This window comes from Hypanus sabinus, chromosome 14 (assembly GCF_030144855.1).
Source record: "Hypanus sabinus isolate sHypSab1 chromosome 14, sHypSab1.hap1, whole genome shotgun sequence".
Taxonomy (NCBI): Eukaryota; Metazoa; Chordata; class Chondrichthyes; order Myliobatiformes; family Dasyatidae; genus Hypanus; species Hypanus sabinus.
The window spans coordinates 27,205,573-27,227,612 of NC_082719.1; the positions used below are offsets into that span (position 1 = coordinate 27,205,573).

The window sequence follows — 22,040 nt, forward strand, 5'->3', positions numbered from 1 at the left end:
CATGAAGGATTGTGTATTACTACAGGTTGTTTTGTTATGCAGGAGAGGGGATAATCTACATTACTGTAGATACATTTTTCCATCCATGATGAAGCTGTGATGTTGTGGCCATTACAGAGACTTGGATGGCTCAGGGGCAAGAATGGTTACTTAGTGTTGAGCTTTAGACGTTTCAGAAGGATTAGGAAGGGAGGCAAAAGAGGTGGGAGCGTGGCACTGCTGATCAGAGTTAGTGTCACGGCTGCAGAAAAGGAGGAAGACCTAGAGGGATTGTCTATGGAGTCTCTGTGGGTGAAATTTAGAAACAGGAAGGGGTCAATAACTCTACTGGGTGTTTTTTTATAGACATCAAGGAGCAGATAGGGAGACAGATTCTGGAAAGGTGTAATAATAACAGGCTTGTCGTGGTGGGAGATTTTAATTTCCCAATTATCGAATGGCATCTCCCTAGAGCAAGGGGTTTAGATGGGGTGGAGTTTGTTAGGTGTGTTCAGGCAGGTTTCCTGACTCAATATGTAGATAAGCCTACAAGAGGAGAGGCTGTACTTGATTTGGTATTGGGAAATGAACCTTGTCAGGTAGCAGATCTCTCTTAGGGAGAGCATTTTGGAGATAGTGATCACAATTCCATCTCCTTTACCATAGCATTGGAGAGAGATAGGAATAGACAAGTTGAGAAAGCATTTAATTGGAGTAAAGGGAAATATGAAGCTATCAGGCAGGAACTTCGAAGCATAAATTAGGAAAACATTCTCAGGGGAAAGAATGGAAGAAATGTGGCAAATGTTCAGGGGGTATTTGTGTGGTGTTCTGCACAAAGATGAGACAGGGAAAGGATGACAGGGCACAGGAACCACGGTGTACAAAGGCTGTTGAAAATCTAGTCAAGAAAAGAAAACTTCAAGAAAGGCTCAAAACACTAGGTAATGATAGAAATCTAGAAAATTATAAGGCTAGCAGGAAGAATTTAAGAATGAAATTAGGAGAGCAAGAAGGGGCCATGAGAAGGCCATGATGAGCAGGATTAAGGAAAACCCCAAGGCATTCTATAAGTATGTGAAGAGCAAGTTGATAAGACGTGGTAGAATAAGATCAATCAAGTATGTAGTAGAAAAGTGTGCATGGAACTGGAGGAGATAGCAGAGACATTTAATGAATACTTTGCTTTAGTATTCACTACAGAAAAGGATCTTAGCAATTGTAGGGGTGACTTACAGTGGATTGAAAAGCGTGAGCACATAGACATCAAGAAAGAGGATGTGCTGAAGCTTTTGGAAAGCATCAAATTGGATGAGATGTACCGCAGGCTACTGTGGGAGGCAAGGGAGGAGATTGCTGAGCCTCTGGCAATGATCTTTGCATCATCAGTGGGGACAGGAGAGGTTCCAGAGGATTGGATGGTTGCAGATAAATTTCCCTTATTCAAGAACAGGAGTAGAAATAGTCCAGGAAATTATAGACCAGTGATTCTTACATTAGTGGTTGGTAATTTGATGGAAAAGAGGCAGGATTTATGAACATTTGGAGAGGCAAAATATGATTAGGGATAGTCAGCATGGTTTTGTCAAAGGTAGGTTGTGCCTTAACAGCCTGATTGCATTTTTTGAGGATGTGAAAAACACATTCTTGAAGTTAGAGCGGTAGATGTAGTGTATATGGATTTCAGCACGGCATTTGATAAGGTACCTCATGCAAGGCTTATTGAGAAAGCAAGGAGGAATGGAATCCAAGGGGACCTTGATTTGTGGATCCAGAATTGGCTTACCCAGAGAAGGCAAAGTGTGTTTGTAGACAGGTCATATTCTGCATGGAGGTCAGTGACCAGTGGGGTGCCTCAGAGATCTGTTCTGGGACCCTTACTCTTCGTAATGTTTACAAATGACCTGGATGAGGAAGTACAGGGATAGGTTAGTAAATCTGCTGATGACACAAAGGTTGGGGGTGTTGTGGATAGTGTGGAGGGCTGTCAGAGGTTACAGCGGGACACTGGTTGGATGCAGAACTGGGCTGAGAAGTGGCAGATGGAATTCAACCCAGATAAGCGCGAGACAGTTCATTTTGGTAGGTCAAATATGATGGCAGAATATAGTATTAACAGCAAGACTCTTGGCAGTGTGGAGGATCAGAGGGATCTTAGGGTCCAAGTCCATGGGACACTCAAAGCTGCTGCGCAGGTTGACTGTGTGGTTAAGAAGGTATACGGTACATTGGCCTTCATCAACCATGGAACTGAGTTTAAGAGCCACAAGGTATTATTACAGCTATATAGGACCCTGGTCAGACCCCACTTGGAGTACTGTGCCCAGTTCTGGTCACGTTACCACAGGAAGGATGTGGAAACTTTAGAAAGGGTGCAGAGGATATTTACAAGGATGTTGCCTGGATTGGGGAGCATGCCTTATGAGAATAGGTTGAGTGAACTTGGCCTTCTCTCCTTGGAGCAGTGGAGGATATGAGGTGCGCTGACAGATATATATAAGAAAATGAGAGGCATTGATCATGTAATTAGTTAGAGGCTTTTTCCCAGGACTGAAATGGCTAGCACGAGAAGGCACAGTTTTAAGGTGCTTGGAAGTAGGTTTAGAGGAGATGTCAGGGGCAAGTTTTTAAAAAAAATTAGCACAGAGAGTGGTGAGTACGTGGAATGGGCTGCCAGCAACAGTGGTGGGGGCAGGTATGATAGGGTCTTTTAAGAGACTCCTGGATAGGTACATGGAGCTTAGAAAAAACAGAGGGCTATAGGTAACCCTAGGTAATTTCTAAAGTGCAGGTTCAGCACAGCACTGTGGGCCGAAGGGCCTGTATTGTGCTGTATGTTTTTCATGTTTCTATCTTTAGTTGAAATTACATAGTTTGAAAGCTGGCACATTTTGAAATCTGCATCTTGCACTGCTGGCTCCCAATATCTCTCACCTTGTATTTTCTTATAAAGCAGGGGGAGCCCATTGGTCTATTAAATCTGTCAACTCTGAACAATTCTATTACCCCCGTTATTTCCTGCAATCTATTTTCTCTCAAATATCCATTAACTTGTATTGCCCACCTACACAAGGCACAATATGAAATTGCCAGTGAACTTATCAACCAACAAGTCCATAGAATGTCAATACACAGAGGAGGAAGTGCAGAAATCTTCAGCTGATAGCAAGGCCTAAAATTTCTGCAATCAATTGCCAAATTGGCTGAATAAATTAGTCTCTCTGAAGCCAACATATATGTAGTCAGTTATAAAACTGTTTTGTTGTAATACTAGATTTTATTTTTAAAAAGTTCCTGAAAAGGAAAACCTTCAGGCAAATGTGCCGGCTTTCAATTTATTTATTTTCTATTAAATTGATAATGGATAATGACAAGCCACACCTGCACAAAAATTTACATTACTGTCTGCATTTTTCCCCTTGTGTTTATCACCTGCCTTTCCTCCAACCTGAATTACTCATTGGTTGCAGCAGTGCTGGGCAGTGGAAGTCTAGTTGCCTATTGAGAAGTTGTATGAAGTTGAGCATTACTGCTGAACAGAAAAGTGTATAGCCATGGTTCTTAACTACTTTTAGAGAAATCTTGAAATTTAAAAAAAGTCTTAAATGATGTTTTTAGATCCTCTTGGAAAGGGAATTCTGATCAATATATCACTTAACAGATCAGGTTTTAGAAAATGTCATCGGCCCTTTAGATACATGCAATAGTTACAACATTACATTCCCATGAAATGGCACTAGGCTTTCAACAAGGATATTGGCTTCCTTAAGGTTGTTATAGCTGGGGGTGGTAATGGGGATAAGCTCCCACTACCTAATAAATAATCCCAAAGGTGTCCACCTCAAATAGACTCTGACAACGAAGTCCAGCTCCTGGCCCTCACATATGGCTTAGCTACCAAGCTCCCAACAGAAAGGGCAAAAGTGGATTACTGGTGCCTTAAGTCCAGTCGCTTTGAGCAAATGAGGCTCATTAGCCATGGTTGGCAGCTCATCTAGAAGGAAAACTCTGATCTCAAACTTCTGCTGCCTCACAGCTATATTCACTCATGGGGAAACACTTTGGGATTAAATCCCGAGGGAAAACTCCAGAGCTGGAGCCCCGAAGGCAGTCCTACACAGACTTCGATGCTGGCTGGCAACTTCTGCGACACTGTTGGTACCAAACTGTATCAGCCTCTGCCATTCCTTAGGTTCATCAATTGGGTAGAAAGGGGAACACTGCTACATGGGCAACTGCTTGCTCTCCATATAACACTGCCCAGGCTTGCGTACCCGAGCAGCTAGGGTGCAAATTCCATGGTCAACTCTGACCGGAGGCTTCAGACAGGCAGATTGGCTATGTTATTGACTTAGCTGGTTAGCCATTTTCCCTTTCCCTCCTGCCCAACATTTTCCTTTTCATTTTTTTAAAATTCAAAACATTTTATAGAATGATGTGCTAAATTAATCTTGGGGTTGTACTCAAGTGAGCTGATTTAAGGGGTGATTCCCAATTTAATATGTCAATCATTGACCAATTCTTCTCATGCTATACATCAATGATTTGGATGATGGAATTATTGGCTTTGTGGCCAAGTTTGTAGACAGTATAAAGATAAGTGGAGGGGCAGGTAGGGTTGAGGAAGTAGGGAGTCTGCAGAAGGACCGGCAGATGGAGAGAACTGGCAAAGTGGCAGATGGGGTGGGGGGAGCAAGGAGATCATGCCCTTTGGAAGAAGGAGTAAAGGTGTAGACCAGGCATGGGCAAACTACGGCCCGCGGGCCATATGCGGCCCGTTAAGCTTTTTAATCCGGCCCGCAGAACTTGATGAAATTATATTAATAAACCTTGTTAACGTTTTTTCCCCGCAATTCTGGCGTCTTCCCAATAGATGACGCACTCTATATACATTGACCTTTGTTAAGGTGCAGCGTATTACTCCACATTTGCGCTTTACTTTGTGACCTTGTGGCGACCCATTTCCTGGCACATCCGAACCCGCTCACAATTAGCCAGCGTTCCGGCTAAGGGAGATAGCCTGCGGGGATTTGCGAGCACAGAGCTCCGCATATTGGCGCGCTCTCACTGTTCTGTCATTGTGCGGGTCGTTGTTGAGTTTTGGCACAGGGGACAATTGAATAAGAAGGAGCAGGACAAGTAGTCCTGCATCTCCTACCGTTTTTGAAATAAAGACAGTCAGGAGGAGAGTGATGATGATAATATCTTGAAGGATAACAGAATTTTCAGTGCTTTAAAATAGTAACTGTTACTATTAAAAAAAGCTGTATTTTATTCATTTAATTTTCAGTGTTTTAAAAGACATTTCAATAAATAGCTAAATACCATGGGACTTCAAAGACAGATATTTTGTTGTAATGCATTTATTCATTTTCAATTGAAATTAAAGCACATGTTTTCTACATATCCCATGATATTTTATTTTCTCTTATGAGGTGTATTACCAAAACACTCCGTCCATCTGCTCCTGGTCTGGCCCCCCTGTCAAATTTTAGAACCCTTTGTGGCCCTCAAGTCAAAAAGTTTGCCCACCCCTGGTGTAGACCATTTTCTAAGCAGGAAGAATTTTTTTTTTAAAATCAGACTTGCCAAGAGACTGTAGTGTCCTTAATGTTTACCTTGCAGGTTGAGTCGGTGGGAGGCAAGGCAAACTCAAGGTTAACATTTATTTCAAGTGAATGAGAATATAAAAGCAAGGGTGTAGTGCTGACGCTTTATAAAGGCGTTGATCAGACGGCGCTTGGAGTATTATGAATATTTTTGGGCCATTATCTCAGAAAACATGTGCTAGCATTGGAGAAGATCCAGAAGAGGTTCATGAGGATGCTTCCAGGAATGAAAAGGTTTACGTATGAGGAGTGTTTGATGGCTTTGGACCTGTACTCACTGGAGTTTAGAAGCATGAAGGTAGATCGCATTGAAACCTATCAAATATTGAAAGTTCAAGACAGAGTGGATGTGGAGAGGATGTTTTCTATTGTGAGGGAGTCTAGGACCAGAGGGCACAGCCTCAGAATAGAGGGAGGCCCATTTAGAACAGATGAGGAGGAATTTCTTTAACTGGAGGGTGGTGAGTCTGTCAAATTCATTGCCATGGATATCTGTGGACGCCAAGTCATTGAGTGTATTTAAAGCAATGATTGATAGGGTTAGTCAGAGTATCAAAAGTTTACAAGGAGAATGCGGGAGATTGTTGGGTCATAAAGGGAGAATAAATCAGCCTTGAAATAGCAGAGCAGATTCAATGCATTGAATGGCCTAATTCTGCTATTATCCTCAAAGTCTAAAATTAACAATAATGTTAAATCATTTGACCCCAAAGGCTTTTAACTACAGCTTTGGCTTACATTCTTACAGCAGGTGAACAACATGCATTAAAATTGTTTCATTTGAAACATCCATAGGTTAAATGTATGGAACTTAGTTTTACTAATGAATAGTTGTTTAAAAAAAAGTTACAAATTAAAAATACTGTACAAACAACTTGGGGGAAAAAACATGTTTTCCAACACTAATGTATTAACTACAATAATGTAACTCAAAAAAGGAATGTTCTTACTTGATTGCCCAGGTTGTTCTCCTTTCTCCAAATCCCTAAAATAAACAAAAGACAACATGTAAACAATATTGTCTGTTTAGCAGCAGATCACAGCAATGAATTCCAATCACAAAAGTTATAGTGTAGAAGATGGTCATAGGCTAGAAGTTTATATTAATTAGTTGATAAGATGGGCAGAACAATGACAGGTGGAATTTTATCTTAATAACTGTGACATGATGCACTTTGAGAAGACTAGAAGGCAAGGCAAACAGTGAATAGTGGGGCCTTACAATGTTGAGAAGCAGGTATGCCTAGGTTAAAAAAAAGGTGGCAGTAAAGATAAATGGGAAACATACAAAATTTTAGAGGAACTCTGGTCAGTCAACATCTATGGAGGGAAATGACCCAGCAGTTAATGTTACAGTCCTAGACTCTTCGGGGCTAATGTAGGGTCTCAGCCAAAAATGTTACCCGCCAATAGATGCTGTCTGACATGCTGTGTTTCTCCCACATTAAGTGTGTGTTACTTTAGATTTCCAACAACGGTGATATATGAACGTTTTGTAACTGTTTCCCGGATGATACACTAAAAAGGTGTACAAGATTGGACCACAAAAACTACTTTTGTTGCTCTCCTGTAAGGAGTTGTGCTCTGAGGGAATAGGGTCGCAGTCACACAGCACTTCAGTGGGCTTTCCAGCCCACTGTATCAATGCCAGCCATAAACTACTTACTCTTATCCCATTTCCAGTACTTAAAAACCTGACCTTAGGAATCCAAGTGCCCGTCCAGTTAGTAAAGTGTTGTGAACACCAGTTTCCACCCCCAACTCAGGCAGTGCACTTCAGATCGCAACTGAGCACTGGGTGGTTAAGGTGCTTCCCAGCCCTAAATCTATAAACAAAGTTGTTTTTTTTAAAACTATTATGCTATGCCCTTTACTATCTCTGTCAAATTCGCATCCTGCCTCAGCCTCCTTTGCAAGGAGATCAATCCAGTCTCTTCTCATGATTGAAGCCCTCTATCTCAGCAACATCCTGCTGAAACTCCTCTGTACCGTAACTCAAATCCTTTCTAATGTGATGTGGCCAGAATTCCACATGATCTTCATGTGGCCCAATCCACAGTTTAAAATGGTGCCACAACTTCCCAGCTCTTGCCTTCGTCAGCTGAGAGGAGGAACACTAGTATTCCATCTTACTTCTCAGATCGGAGTTCTGAGAGGCGGGACTGCGCAGGCGCGTGAAGGAGGCCTGGGAAGGGGGGAAGATATAAAAAGAACGCAGCCTTAAGAAGCGGGCAGCTTCGTTTGCGGGCAGTGGAGTGCGCCGGGAGCAGAGTGTAGGGCTTGGGCTCAGAGGGCTTAGGCAGAAGAGGGCACAGTAGGCTTATCTTTTAATTCTTGTTATTTTCAGTTATTCGGGAAGTATGAGCGTGAGGGCAGCTTGTTGTTCTCGGTGTCGGATGTGGGAGGTCCTGGAGTCTCCGAGCCTCCCGAACGTCCACATCTGCGCCAGGTGCACCGAACTGCAGCTCCTGAGGGACCAAGTTAGGGAACTGGAGCTGCAGCTCGATGACCTTCGCCTGGTCAGGGAGAGTGAGGAGGTGATAGAGAGGAGTTACAGGCAGGTGGTCACTCCGGGGCCACAGGAGGCAGATAGGTGGGTCACGGTCAGGAAGGGGAAGAGGCAGGTACTAGAGAGTACCCCAGTGGCTGTACCCCTTGACAATAAGTACTCATGTTTGAGTACTGTTGGGAGGGGACAGCCTACCTGGTGGAAGTGACAGTGACCAGGCCTCCAGCACAGAGGACGGCCCTGTAGCTCAGAAGGGTAGGGATAGAAGAAAGAGGACCATAGTAATAGGGGACTCGATAGTCAGGGGTTCAGACAGACGGTTCTGTGGAGGTGATCGGGAGTCCCGGATGGTAATTTGCCTCCCTGGTGCCAGGGTTCGGGACATTTCTGATCACGTCCAAGATATCCTGAAGTGGAAGGGTGAGGAGCCAGAGGTCGTGGTACATGTAGGTACCAATGACATAGGTAGGAAAGGGGAAGAGGTCCTGATTTTTGATTGGAGAAAGGCTAACTTTGAGGAGATGTGAAGGGATTCAGAGAGAGTGGATTGGGTCAAGTTGTTTTATGGGAAGGATGTAATAGAGAAATGGAGGTCATTTAAGGGTGAAATTATGAGGGTACAGAATCTTTATGTTCCTGTTAGGTTGAAAGGAAAGGTTAAAGGTTTGAAAGCACCATGGTTTTCAAGGGATATTAGAAATTTGGTTCAGAAAAAGAGGGATGTCTACAATAGATATAGGCAGCATGGAGTAAAGGAATTGCTCGAGGAATATAAAGAATGTAAAAGGAATCTTAAGAAAGAGATTAGAAAAGCTAAAAAAAGATACGTGGTTGGTTTGGCAAATAAGGTGAAAGTAAATCCAAAAGGTTTCTACAGTTATATTAAAAGCAGGAGGATAGTGAGGGATAAAATTGGCCCCTTAGAGAATCAGAGTGGTCAGCTATTTGTGGAGCCGAGGGAGATGGGAGAGATTTTGAACGATTTCTTCTCTTCGGTACTCACTAAGGAGAAGGATATTGAATTGTGTAAGGTGTAGGAAACAAGTAAGGAAGTTATGGAACCCATGACAATAAAAGAGGTGGAAGTACTGGCGCCTTTAAGAAATTTACAAGTGGATAAATCTCCGGGTTCTGACAGGATATTCACCAGGACCTTGAGGGAAGTTTGTGTAGAGATAGCAGGAGCTCTGACGGAGATCTTTATGTCCTTAGAAACAGGGATTGTGCCGGAGGATTGGCGTATTGCTCATGTGGTTCCATTGTTTAAAAAGGGTTCTAGAAGTAAGCCTAGCAATTACAGACCTGTCAGTTTGACATCAGTGGTGGGTAAATTAATGGAAAGTATTCTTAGAGATAGTATTTATAATTATCTGGATAGACAGGATCTGATTAGGAGTAGCCAGCATGGATTTGTGCGTGGAAGGTCATGTTTGACAAACCTTATTGAATTTTTTGAAGAAGTTACGAGGAACGTTGACGAGGATAAGGCAGTGGATGTAGTCTATATGGACTTCAGCAAGGCCTCTGACAAAGTTTCACATGGAAGGTTAGTTAAGAAGGTTCAGTCGTTAGGTATTAATGCTGGAGTAATAAAATGGATTCAACAGTGGCTAGATGGGAGATGCCAGGGAATAGTGGTGGATAATTGTTTATCGGCATGGAGGCCGGTGACTAGCGGGGTGCCTCAGGGATCTGTTTTGGGCCCAATGTTGTTTGTAATATACATAAATGATCTGGATGATGGGGTGGTAAATTGGATTAGTAAGTATGCCGATGATACTAAGGTAGGAGGTGTTGTGGATAATGAGGTGGGTTTTCAAAGCTTGCAGGGAGATTTCTGCCAGTTAGAAGAATGGGCTGAACGTTGGCAGATGGAGTTTAATGCTGAGAAGTGTGAGGTTCTACATTTTGGCAGGAATAATCCAAATAGAACATACAGGGTAAATGGTAGGGCATTGAGGAATGCAGTGGAACAGAGAGATCTAGGAATAACAGTGCATAGTTCCCTGAAGGTGGAGTCTCATGTAGATAGGGTGGTGAAGAAGGCTTTTGGAATGCTGGCCTTTATAAATCAGAGCATTGAGTACAGAAGTTGGGATGTAATGCTAAAATTGTACAAGGCATTGGTAAGGCCAAATTTGGAATATTGTGTACAGTTCTGGTCACCGAATTATAGGAAAGATATCAATAAATTAGAGAGAGTGCAGAGACTATTTACTAGGATGTTACCTGGGTTTCAGCACTTAAGTTACAGAGAAAGGTTGAACAAGTTAGGTCTCTATTCATTGGAGCATAGAAGGTTGAGGGGGGATTTGATCGAGGTATTTAAAATTTTGAGAGGGATAGATAGAGTTGACGTGAATAGGCTGTTTCCATTGAGAGTAGGGGAGATTCAAATGAGAGGACATGATTTGAGAGTTAGGGGGCAAAAGTTTAAGGGAAACACGAGGGGGTATTTCTTTACTCAGAGAGTGATAGCTGTGTAGAATGAGCTTCCTGTAGAAGTAGTAGAGGCCAGTTCAGTTGTGTCATTTAAGGTAAAATTGGATAGGTATATGGACAGGAAAGGAGTGGAGGGTTATGGGCTGAGTGCGGGTAGGTGGGACTAGTTGAGATTAAGAGTTCGGCACGGACTAGGAGGGCCGAGATGGCCTGTTTCCGTGCTGTGATTGTTATATGGTTACATGGTTATCTCTTCACAGAGACTTGACATTCTGCCTGTGCGGGAAATCTTGAAAAACACACATGCTGGAGGAAATCCTCAGGTCAGGCAGCATCCGTGGAGGGAAATGGCACATTTTGGACTGAGATCCATGATCGGGATTGGAAATTAAGCATGTAGAAGCCAGAATAAGGTAGTAGGTGAGGAGGAGGAGGAGAACTGCCAAAGGATTGGTGGAGCAACGCCTTATTTCATCTTGGTACTCTCCAACTTGATGGCACAGACATCAATTTATCCAACTTCGCATGACCAGTTTTCTGGTTTTTCTACCACCCCACATTAGTTTCCCTCTCTTCCCCACCCCACCGTAATGACCTACCCATCACCTCCCTCCTGTTCTCCACCACCTTTCATTTATTCAATGGTCTACTGATCAGATTTATTTTTTCCTACAGCTCTTTACCTCTTCCACCCATCACTTCCTAGCTTCTTGCATCACTCCCTTTCAAGCACCCCTCCCTCCCCAAAATCGACTGGACTCATCCATCCACCTGCCAGCTTATGGTCCTCTCCCCCTTCCGCCAACCCACCACTTTCTGCACCTTCCCTTCCAGTCCGAGTGAAGGGCCTCGTTCATTTCTCTCCATTGATGTTACCGAACCCAAGTTCCTCCAGCATCTTATGTGTGTTGATTTATGTAAACACAAAACTTCCATCAATGTAACAGGCACCAAAGTGTGAAATTTTTCATTTGGCCACGATGCCACAAAGGAATCCTTGTACCCAGCACAATGACATTAAGTGAAAAGTGTGCAGTAAAGTGGGGTGATGTTGCCACAAGCAATTTTGATTACTCCAAAGTAAAAAAAGGTTAATAAAATTAATGGGTATAATGCATACAGTTGGGTGACAGTGGCAGCCCTTCCCTCTGCTAGCTTGCAGGTCACCTTTCAACCTACTTAGCCCCACTCCCCTCCCCCCCACCCTCCCCCCCGATCAGGGTCACATGAAGCCATGGGAGCAGGTGGTCGATGGTCATATGAGCAGCTGGTGCATATCACAAGTTCTGGTTATACAACCTCTGACGCCAAGAAATCTCTGAAGAGTACTGCTAATGGCTGGGGTCCCCCGTTTTGTAAAGGCACTGCCCAAAAGGTAGCAGTGGCAAACCACTTCCGTAGAAAAGTTTGTTAAAAACAATCATGGTCATGGACAGAGGACCATGATCTCCCATGTCATACAACAGAGCACAAAGTGGAATACAACAGTTAAAATATTAACTCTAGATTCATTTTTTACAGTTACTGATATTTCCTTTACTTATGTATCATTCCATTTAACACCTAGCTTGTCTTGAGTATTCTACACTCCCAAACTTGAGGTCAAAACTTAGTCAACCCAAATCACAGCAGATCATGTATCCCCTCTCCTTCAAAGGCATTTTAATATTTTCAAACAAATCAATTCTAAATTCATCAAACCCTGCCTTTGCAATATAATTTCATCAAACATCAAACCTTCATGCCTATATTCCTCTACCAGGATCCTGGGAATCTTTACATTTTTAAAAACTCATTGTTGGGATTCATGCCTTCAAGTCACCAAAAGAATGCAATTTCAGACCAGATATCAAGATTCTCTGACTTATTTATCCTTTTTGCTCCTCCAAGATGCTTCCTAAAACCCAACTCAATGGTCACGTCCCATTACCACTTTGTGGTTCTTAAGCAAATTGTGCACAAAATATAGGATTCTTTTTACATCCTATGAAAATACAACTGCTGAGAACATTACCCAGGTTAACACTGATGATTACACTGGATCAACAAAACAGCTGTCTTATAGAAGAAGAGAAATGATGAAGACTTGGTGACGAGTTTCATCAGCCATTGCCATTCATACAGAAGCCAAACTTATGCCAATAATATAATTTGCAACTTTCTTTTCCACAACCTTGGAGACAGTGTTCAAGGCTCAGCTGGACATTGAAAAGGCGAATATGCTGAAGGAATAAGTAGAAAGTGAAAATGCAGATAGTGTATCAAATGGTGCTGTTTCACGTATATTTCCAAATGCAAGGATGGTACCAAAGCAAACACTATCAGCATTTCTCATTAATAGTTACAGTTTGGATCAAAAGAGGAACAGAAGTTTCAACTAAATTCATTAGTAGTCAGGAATTAAAGACGAAATTGAGGCAAGAACAATTAGGAAACAGCAGAACTGACTCAGATGCAGAGTAGATAGCTATATTAATGTCTCAGATTTCAGAATAAAGAATTACATGTTTTCTTTATATTTAGTCCTTGAAATTGGGGGTGGGGGAGTAGATCATGAGTTGATCAAGAGCTAGTCACATAACATGGAAAAATAATTATACCAGTTTCTAGACCAAGTAAACAGAGTGGATTCCAGTTAACTGGGACATATTGGGACCAGTATACTTTAGCAAAATTAAGTAGCTGCCCAATTAGCTGATGTTTCATGGAAATAGCTGAAAATAGTAGTTTTTTTAAAAAAAGACAAACTACTGTTTAACTGAGTAACAAATTGTGTAGTTACATGAAACAGAACAGATTAGAACACTACCCATACAACTGGTGTTTGTCCATCATATCTGGTGGCAGGAAACCTGCACTGGCGTGTTTTTAAAGTGGAATAACCATTGTACCGTGGCAGTTACATTCCCAACCTCGGAACTCCAGGTATGAGTAGTCGTCACAAACTGGGGTCTTCTTTGGTTGCAGTGGATAACCAGGACGACTTCTCTGCCTCCTCAAGCCCTATGCCCTCCATGGAGCATTGGAAGACTGCCTTCCTGACCCTTGGATCTCACTACAGACCTCATCTGCCCAGTCCACCATAGTTGACTTTGCACGTTAGGACAAGCATGTCCCTTTCTCACCGGGGTATGAGACCCGTCAAATACCCTCACCTGGTTTAGCCTGCCTGTCGAGGTGATGTACTGGGGTGTGACTGCTGTCGCATGCAAACAGCTACTTGTAATCACAGGTGAGAGCCAAGTGTCTGGTGGGGACCAAAGGTAACATTCCAGACGATTGCTGATACCTTCAAATTCTTTCTAGATCCTAATCTGAAGTAGTGAAATAGTTTCATTTTCACTCCTGGCCATTTCTGGCATCTCCAAGTGTGAATGCTCAAAAGAACAAAAAAAAACAAAATCGCTTTTGTGCAAAATAGTTCTGAATTATTGCTGGTCAACTAAACAGTGACAAAAATCTCTGCTTTCTGAACCTAAGCACATGCAACTGACACTGTTTAAAAACTGCTCTAAGCATGGTATAGTGTCCAACATCCACTCAAGCACACCTGACTAACACCAGTAACTATTTGGCAACATCTCCTGTCCCAATTGCATAGTGTCCTAAATAAACAAAGTTAACCCCAGTTATTTTGTCGCTTAGTTTTTGTTCTTTAAGAGTTGTCCCAAATAAGCGGATGCCCCAATTAACCAGAATCCACAGTACTTAAAATTCAACTGAATACCTTAACACATGATGAATTCTTAAAAAAGTGTTATTTTCTGTATTTTCTGTAATATATTTATATCTTCCAACAAAGTAAAACTGTATAGTATTCACAAGCTTTGTGAAATGAACAAAGCAAGCCTATGTGTGTAGAAAGAACCCCTTATATTTTGCACAAAATTTTGCTTCAAAAAGAAAAAGTATTGTTTACTAATCTTGTAGTAGTATGTATTTCTTCCTCCCCCATTGCCACCAGTTTGTGAACAATGACTTTTTTGGGGTTAAAAGTCATTGCACCACTTCAACAACATATTTAGCACTCATTTGCAAATTTGCTGGTTATCCTGTCACATTTCTGAAAAAATCCTTATGGATTAAGCACATTTAGCTTCTAACACTTAATCCTTATCCTTGCAACTGAATCCCCTTGCTCCTAAAAACAAACTGTGCTTCAACAGTGGAGATACTGAGTTTTTTTGCATTCAATTGAAAGCTCCCTCCCCCCCCCCCCCCACCCCATGCACTTTGCTTCCATTATTTCAGTTCCTCATGGGCTTCAACAGAATGGTACATCATATGGCAAATAGCAAAGATCACAATGACCTGGTCTTCAATTTTAAATACAGTATAGGTACCAAGGTAACCCAGACCAAATAGACTATGCTATCACTGTGTATAGTTGAGAGAATCACATGAAAAAAGAACAAGGGAATATCCTGCATATTCATATAGATGGTTTAATTTGAAGAATCACAAATATGAAAAATTTTTGATGTAAATTTTCTCCCCCCCACCCCCAGCTACATTTAAAGTCATCCATAAATACTCATTTACACAAACAGATTCAAAGGATTTGCTCTTAAAATCTTCAATCCTTGTCCTAAAGCCCTAATCCCAGAATGAAGTAACTTGTAGTTCAGGGATACAAGATGGCCTTAACAATCGTTTCAAGTCTAGATGCAAAGCAAAGACTATGCAAATCAGTATTACCATTTCTGGAACAAGCAGCAGATTGTTACACTGACCAATTTTAGCATCCTAGTATGAAAGAGGGGTTATAGAATGAGCTACTAACAAGCAACTGGACATACATCAGCAACATCAAAACAAAGGTTCAGTGCATTTTCGTCTGTCATGATTCAGCCACACACCCAACCAAAAGAACAAATGCAATGCCAGGAATGGAACTCTAAGTGTGATATACTCTTGACATGGCTTACTTTTTCATCCTCCAAGCAGCAGACAGCAAATTACCTAAATGAGAAGTCAAAGGAGGGAAACAGGGATTGTCATAAACAAAAAGACAAGTTCAGATTTTGCTGTTGTTTCGAAGAACAGCAGATTAAAAGGGATAAATCTCAGAAGTAGGCAAATGCAACTTAGATGATGAAATCAATAATGTTCATAAATGAAAAGGCAGATGACTACTTAAATGAGATGTGCAATGTGCCAAAGATGTGCATGCAGTGGGAGACTAACGATGCCACTGAAATAGTACCGCCAATAAAAGAACAGATCTGTTCAAGATGTACATCAGATAAAAAGTGTTATACTGTCATTGACAATGAGCATCAGGCAAGCATGATCGCCAGACAAAATAGGATTACAAGAATTAGTCATCTTCAGCAACATTACATCTGTAGTAAATATACACAAGTGATCACAGTGTGATTAAACCTCCCAAGGCTATCTTTGAAATTCAAATATTTTACTTATCTATGTAATTGAAATGCTATTATGAAACAAGAAACAATCCTAGTTGTTACAATAAATTGAAGTTTATCATTGTGGTGCTACTGTTCTAAAAATGTTGTACATTGAATGTGTCCATGAATCACAGATCAAATGAAAGGTTTCGCTCCAATATAATGAAATTCAGGCATGATAATGGTGCTTTAAATGCATAGAAAGCCATTTCTTTACTAAAAAAAAATCAGCACTGTATTAAACCTCAATTCCAAACTTCTTACTGAGGAGAATCTCGACAGACAAACAAAAAATCAATTATTCGTTCCTTTGATCTGCTGTCTGAGAATTATGACTGCCTTGATGAAATTTACTGCCCTTCAGAACCGGCTTTTCTTTTCCTCAGAACTGATGCCCTACAGGAACCAAGTGCTGTGAGAAGTGAAATACTTACTGCAAGGATTGTCAGACTTGAGGTCAACGGCACATGGAATCAGATCAGCACTGCCCACAGAAATTCATTCACTGAAACGGCTCAACATCTCCCCCCCCACCCCCTCGCAAAAGGTTCAAAGGTTCATTTATTATCAAAACATGTATCTGTATACAACTCTGAAATCTGCCTTCTTCAAAATAGCCACAAAACCAAGAATGTGAAAGTCCTTCAGAGAAACATCAAACCCAGCACCCCCACTCACATAAATATCATCAACCTGCTAAAAATGCAGCATCGACCCCCCCAAAAAAAACAAACGTGTCTAATACTACTAACTTTAACTTGCATTACAAAATTCCAATAGCCAGATGTAGTGTCTTGCGAACACATTGATGAAGGCAACTACAGAGTGTACTACAGATACCAGATGCAATGTGCTACTTGATCATTAAAACTAAACCATTATTCAGCACATACTCAATGACTTTTGCCCAAATAGTCCAAGACATACTTTAGCATAGATCACAGAATAGCTTGTTAGAATCTTTCACACACAGAAGACCTGAAACACTGGTGCTCTAAAAAAAATGCTGTACATTGAATGTGCCTCGTGAACGATAGAACAAATGAAAAAGTTTCAATCCATCATAATATAATATGATTTTCTATAGTAAAGGTGCACTAAAGGCAGAAAACGATTCCTTTATGCCAAACATTAGCACAGCATTAACACACATAACATTCTAGAGAACTCCGCAGGTCAGGCAGCGTTCATGGAAAGGAATAAAGAGCTGACATTTCAGGCAGATATCCTTCATCAGGACTGGAAAGGAAGTGGGGTGGGGGGAGGAGAGAGAGGAAGTACAAGTTCAAAGGTGATGGGTGAAAGCAGATAAAGGGGGGAAGATAGGATGGAGTGAGAAGCTGGAAGGTGATAAGTGGAGAGCAAATCATGGGAGAAGGCGGAGAGGGCAAAGGAGGAAGAGAAGGAGGTGATAGGCAGGTGAAGAGAAAAAAGGGGTAAAAGGGGAACAAGAATGGGGAATGGAAGAGAGAAGGGGGATAAGTTACAAGATGATAGGGAATTTGATGTTAATGGCATCACAATGGAGGCTATCTAGACTGAACGGGGTACTGTTCAACCAGAGAGTGGCTTCATAATGGCAGTAGCGGAGGCCAAGGACCAATATATGGGAATTAAATTGGTTGGCCATCATGAAATCCTGCTTGTTGCAGATGCTGACAAAGCAGACCCCAATCTACGTCAGGTCACTGATGTAATGGAAGCTGCAGCGGACTGAGCAGATGACCCCAATGAACTTGCAGATGAAATGGAAGGACTGCTTAGGGCCCCGAATAGTGGTGAGGGAGGAGATGAATGGGCAGTTGTAGCAATTCTTCCACTTGCAGGGTTAAATGCTGGGAAGGACAGCAGTGGACAAAAGAATCACGGTAAGCGCAATCCCTGCAGAAAGCAGAGAATGAGGGAGAAGTAAAGATGTACTTGGTGGTATGATCCTGTTTAAGTTGCAGAGAATGATATGCTGGATGCAGAGGCTTATGGAGAGTTAAGGACAGGATAGGTGAGGGTGGATGTCTGGGAAATGGAAGAAGGATGACATTGTTGATGTTTTGGAAAGGAAAGTCTCATCCTAGGAAGAGATACGGGAAGGATAAAAGATGTGAGAAAAAGGAATGACATTTTTACAAGTGACAGGGTGGGAAGAAGTTGTAAGTCAGTAGGTTTAAATAAAACATTTTCAGTAGACAATCTGTCTCCAGAGTTGGAGAAAGATTGAAAAAAGGGAGAGAGGTGTCAGAAATGGACCAAGTGAATTTAAGGACAGGATGGAGGTTGAAGCCAAAGCTGAAGAATTTGAGGAGCTCAGCTTGGGTGTGTGAAACAACACCAATACAGTCATCAATGTAGTGCAGAAAGTTTTGGGGAGCATTACCAGTGAAGGTTTAAAACAAAGACTGTTCCACATAGCCAACGAAAATACAGGCATAGCTAGGGCCCATGGCTACACCTTGGGTATGGAGAAAGTGGAAGGAGACAAAAGAGAAATTGTTGAGAATGAGGACCAGTTCTGCCAGACAGAAGAGGGTGGTGGAGGGCAACTAGTTAGGAATGTTATCTAGAAAGAATCAGAGCACTCCTTGATGGGGGAATTAGAAGTGCATAGGGATTGGACATCCATAGTGAAAACAAAGTGATCAAGGCCAGGGGACTGCAAGTTGTTTAAGAGATCAAGAGCATGTGAAGTGTCATGGATGTAGGAAGGAAGGGACTGAACCAAGAGGGATAAAACAGAGTCAAAGTATGTGGACACAAGCTCAGGTGAACAAGAGCAGGCAGAAACAATTGGCCTAACCAGACAGTCAAGCTTGAGGATCTTGGAGAGGAGGTAGAAATGCACAAAGCAGGGTAAGGGAACTACAAGATTGATGGTAGCAGATGGCAGAACTCCAGAGTTGAGGAGGTTGGTGATACTGCAGGAGACAATGGCTTGATGGCCCCCGAGTGGGATCCTCTTCAAAGGGGAAGTAAGAGGAAGTGTCTGATAGTTGCCTCCTGACCTCAGCAAAATAGAGGTCAGTCCACCAAACTACAACAGCATCCCCTTTGTAGGGGAGGTTTGGTGGTGAGGTTGGGATTGATGTGGAGACAGTGAAGGGCAGTGCATTCAGAGGGGGTAATGTTAGAGCAGGAGAGAGGAGTACATATGCACACACAAACACACAGCTGAACCATAGAAAGCATCCTATCCAGATGTATCACAGCTTGGCATAGCTATTGCTCTATCCAAGACAGCAAAAAATTGCAGAAAGCTGTGAACACATCAGTAAATCAGCCAGCTCTCCATAGACACAGTCTACACTTCCCACTGACTTAGGAAAGCAGCCAGCATAAAATGAAAGTTATTCCTACCCCAATCGTTCTCTCTTCTCACATCAGACAGAAGATACATCATTTGGAATGCACAAACTCCAGACTCAAAAAACAACTTCAATCTTGCTGTTGTCACACTCCTGACTGGAAATTTCATACACTAAATGTGAATTCATGAAACTCTGAATCAAAGTCATACTTACTCTGTACCTCTGGCATTCTGTGCTTGTTACCAACTTATCTGCCCAGATGGCATACAAACGGAAACTTTACTGTATCTCAGTACATGGGATAATAATCAACCAATACAGAATAGAGACAGAAAAGAAGGCAGCTTTTATGGTTACTAGGGAAAGTGTACAATCACAGAGTATATAATTTATCAATGACTAGATTGGAAGACATTAAAATAAGCAAGAAATTTGCAATGGAAGAACATTTGTTCACAAGTCTTTTAGCTTCACCTTCTCAAAGCATTCAGTCTTTGTAAGTTGCCAAAGCTCTTTACAGATAAGCAACAGCCCCAGATCAGAGGCCACAAAACTAAACCCACACTACTGAAGTCAAATGCAAGCAATCTACCAGTTTTTAAAGAGCAAACACGAGGAAATCTGCAGATGCTGGAAATTTAAACAGCCCGAAACGTCGACAGCGCTTCTCCCTATAGATGCTGCTTGGCCTGATGTGTTCCACCAGCATTTTGTATGTATTGTTGTTTGAATCTACCAGTTTTGGCAGCTTCTCAACAAAATGCCAGCAGAGCACAAAATTTGAGCTCATTGTAGAGGACACAAATTGGCTTACGATGCAAGATGTCAAATCACTAAGTATAGACTCCAAGAGGGAATAAAAAGCATTTAGTCAAACACAGACAACAGCTGAAATCTCTAACGTGCAGCAACAGTTTGATACGAGATCTTTGACCACCTGCCTCCTCTTTCAGACTTTTGGGGTTAAGGCAGACTTGGAACACTATTTCCTCTCTCAAATTTCTCCGAAACACTTACCCACCTGACCTATACCATAATCCTATTGGAACCATAGTTTGGATGATAAATATACTCCTTTCCACCTTCACTCGATTTAAAAAGAACAAATGATACCAAACGGGTACAAGTAACTGGAGGTTGGTTTAGCTTTCAGCTGGACTGTCAATGGGTATAATAACTGGCTTCCATTTCCCTTGGCTAAAACAGAAATGTGAAATTAATGAATGCTCCTGTTGGTGGCCCTAAATCAGTTCTGCGTTGTGAAACATAGTAGTTATAAATCTTAATCAGTTCTAGAAAGATAATTGTGAAACATAGTTCAAATACAGAAAATCTGTGCATTAAAGGAACTGGGGAATGATTTCCTGAGTTTGGCATGAGTAGCTTGCAACACACAAAATGCTGGAGGAACTCAGCATCTATGGAAAAGAGTGACAAGTCTCGGCCCAAAAGATCGACTGTTTACTGTCTTCCATATATGCTGCCTGGCCTACTGAGTTTCTCCAGCATTGTGTGTATTGCTTTGATTTCCAGCATCTGCAGATTTTCTCGTCTTCTGAGTAACTTACCACCCTTAGCAAGGTTGAGATAATAAGTGTTGCTGCAGTTAAAAAGGGAAGCTGGCTACTCATGTGAAAAAGGAATAGAATGATGGAGAGAAATAATAAAATATAACATTTTATGACAGAACTCTGCATCCAAATAACATTCTGTAGAGGTTTCTCCCCTCATTTTTAATGTTCTCAAAATACATTTCTAGCCACGGTTTTTGTTAACTTTCTTGCTCTTCATTCTTAGATTTGGTGCTAATTTTATCTGGTTATGACTCTTACCGTTCGAATTTCAATGATAGTACGTGGTATATTAATTGAAATCAATTTTTGTTTTGAAATGATCATAGGCATGACAGTGCTGTACATCTAACTGGCAGTCTGTTTGGAAATATTTCAAATCTATTACACAAAAATCATTACCTGACATGGGGCATGGTGTTAGTAAATACTTATCTCCCATGAATTATGAATTGCTTTAATACATCCTTTTATTCTGTAAGGTCTTGAGTGGCTATTGACAAGCTAATCACAAGTTCCTTGTGTGAGACTTAATTGAGTCAAAGTGGCGATTCCCTTTTTACTAATCTTTGCACTTTGATTTCATCACACAGTCAGAAGCTATAGCCCAGGTGCAGTGTCTTGACCCAAACTCTTGGCGATCCTTTCCTTCCACAGATGCTGCTCCACATGCAGAGTTTGAACAGAACTTTTATCGTTTGTTCCATCACGAGCACCCTTTTGTGGCAGTAAGTAAATGAAGGTTCCTTCAAGTTCTCATTCTTCAAATTCTCAATGCTATCTTGTTTACTGATATCAACTGAACTTCTGATTAGGCTCTCACCCCCAGGTACAATCTGATTGTCAGATGAACATTAAAATGGACTTAATTTGTGGGTGGGGTTAGGCATTTCTGCTGCTGGATAAAGCACATGGATCGCTTACGGTATCTTACCCTAGATCGGGGGTCGGCAACCTGCGGCTCCCGAGCCATTTGTGGCTCTTTCACCTCTGTGCTGCGGCTCCCTGTGGCTTTGGGAAATAATTGGTCAGTATTTAATTAAAATGTATTTTATGTTAGTTTGTTAGCTTTTGAAATGTAATTATGGTGATCTTGTACATTTCCTGCCACATCCGAAACGGCTCACAATTAGCCGGCATTCCGGCTAAGGGAGATAGCCTACGGGGGTTTGTGAGTACGCGTCTTTTGCAGCATCTGCGTCCATGGGGGCTGGGTT

General features: G+C 41.7%; 1 protein-coding gene across 7 annotated transcripts in view; it reads right to left on the minus strand.

Annotated features, from left to right (window-relative positions):
- The window catches only part of LOC132404620 (prominin-1-A-like), a 161,383-nt gene that overhangs the window by 120,958 nt on the left and 18,385 nt on the right, over nucleotides 1-22,040 (minus strand). For 5 of the 7 annotated variants that reach the window (XM_059988917.1, XM_059988921.1, XM_059988922.1 and 2 more), the window contains exon 2: nucleotides 6,539-6,573. The gene's annotated coding sequence lies outside the window, so the exon portion shown is untranslated. Of the gene's footprint in view, nucleotides 1-1,765; nucleotides 1,884-6,538; nucleotides 6,574-22,040 lie in introns of all 7 variants that reach the window. The other 2 variants (XM_059988919.1, XM_059988918.1) reach the window with 1 other exon arrangement.